Raw genomic sequence first — 1,603 nt, 5'->3', positions numbered from 1 at the left:
TTGGTGCCTGCCTTCGCTCTCCCTCTAGAGTCCGCCCTGACCTAAGGCCACTGCTTTCCCCTGTCTGGGCCTGAGCACCGCCCTCACCCCACCTGCCTCCCAGGGCTCCAGGTTTCCGCAGGTGGATGGTGGGTGTCAGGTTGCTGGGTTTGCCATGCTTGTCCAGGGCTGGGCGGGGCTGTCCACGGCTGGGGTCCCAGAGACTGGAAATAAGCTGGTTGTAGCCGCGTGTCAGCAGCTTGTCCGCTAGCACGCCAGCTGGGGTGTCAGCTGGCAGCCTGCGCTTCCAGAGACAGCTGTCCTGGAGCGAGGGGCCTCAACCCTGTGTGAATCCACGCTGCTGGCTGCGCCTAAGCCGTCCTCCCCTGCCGCAGGGGCCCTCTGGCCGACAGCACTCAGGCCAGCGCCAGCAGGCCCTGGGCAGCTGCTGTGGTGGTGGCGGTGGGGCGAGGGTTCCTGTCTTGCCTGGGAGCTTCCAGCCTCTCTGCATCCAGGGCTCTGACCTCACCAGGGGCAGCCTTTGCCCCCTTGGCCTGCGGAGACCAAGCTATGCGCCGCAGCATTCTGGGAGAGGAAGCCCCCAAGTCGCATCCAGTCCCCCAGGGTGGGGGACGGGGCAGGATGCGGTGTGCAGAGCCCGTGCGCTGCAGCCCTGGCGCCTGGCTTTTGAGCATCCTTAGCACTGCGCTGTTAGCTCATCAGTTGCTTCGGGAAATACTCTGTCACAGAGCGTGTGAGAGTGTGTGTGCGTGAGAGACAGCAACACTGCTTCCTCCGCTGTATTTGTCCGCGGCGTTCCCTCCTTTTTCTCCTTCTCTCCTGCCCCTTTTTCCTCTTCCCTACTGCCCCAGGCTTCCACCTGTCAGCCTCATGACCTTCACCCCGTGGTGTACCTTCTCTGAATCTTTTGGGGGGGGGTCCCCCGAGGCCTTGCACCCAACCTCCCAAGCCTCCATCCCCCAGAATAGCTCTCAGACACTCCCTTTTGGCCTATGAGTTGGGGGAGTGGGGCTTGTGGACTCCCTGAAGGACCAACCACAGGTCTGAGGCTAAGAGCCTCTGTTGATGCATCTCCCTGGGTGATGAGACCTTGAGCCCCCGTTGAAAGCAGGCACTGGGCCTGGGCCTTCCTGGTGGCATCTCAGCCCTGTGGGCCCTGCTGACGTTGAAGCCCTAGCGGCAGGCCAGGAGCCTTCCCGATGCCCCGGGCTGCGTGAACGCTCAGCTGTGCCCCAGCTCAGAGCCCACCCGCTGTGGTCTGTCCAGGCTCTCTGTATTTCTCCTCCCACCTCCCCCAACACACTGTCCTCCCGAGATGCATTAAAATGACGTTTAAAAAAACATCCACCCGAGAGCTCATCTCTGTCTGCTAGAAAATGCCTCCCACTCATGCTTCTCTCTCTTCCAAATAAGTTGTCAAAAAAAAGAAAACAACAACCTTTCTCAAAGTTCCAAATTTAAAATGTCGCGTGCGAGAGTCCAACAGAGGTGCCCCAGTGCTTCCTTCCGAGCGCCACCCCAGGGTGTGTGTGTTGTCGGCGACGCCTGTGGTCTGAGGAGCCGATGGGCACACGGGGATGTGACGGAGACCCCACGGCGGGGG

General features: G+C 61.2%; 1 protein-coding gene and 1 long non-coding RNA gene across 2 annotated transcripts in view; one reads left to right on the top strand and one right to left on the bottom strand.

Annotated features, from left to right (window-relative positions):
• The window catches only part of LOC104997741, a 3,427-nt gene extending 1,830 nt beyond the window's left edge, over window positions 1–1,597 (bottom strand). The window contains exon 1 of the long non-coding RNA XR_826357.1: window positions 8–1,597. This is a non-coding gene — a long non-coding RNA (uncharacterized LOC104997741). The remainder of the gene's footprint in view (window positions 1–7) is intronic.
• The window catches only part of NAPA (N-ethylmaleimide-sensitive factor attachment protein, alpha), a 26,603-nt gene that overhangs the window by 17,648 nt on the left and 7,352 nt on the right, over window positions 1–1,603 (top strand). The gene's annotated exons all lie outside the window — the stretch shown is intronic.

This window comes from Bison bison, unplaced genomic scaffold (assembly GCF_000754665.1).
Source record: "Bison bison bison isolate TAMUID 2011002044 unplaced genomic scaffold, Bison_UMD1.0 scf7180017864313, whole genome shotgun sequence".
Taxonomy (NCBI): Eukaryota; Metazoa; Chordata; class Mammalia; order Artiodactyla; family Bovidae; genus Bison; species Bison bison.
This window is presented reverse-complemented; position numbering and strand designations above follow the sequence as displayed.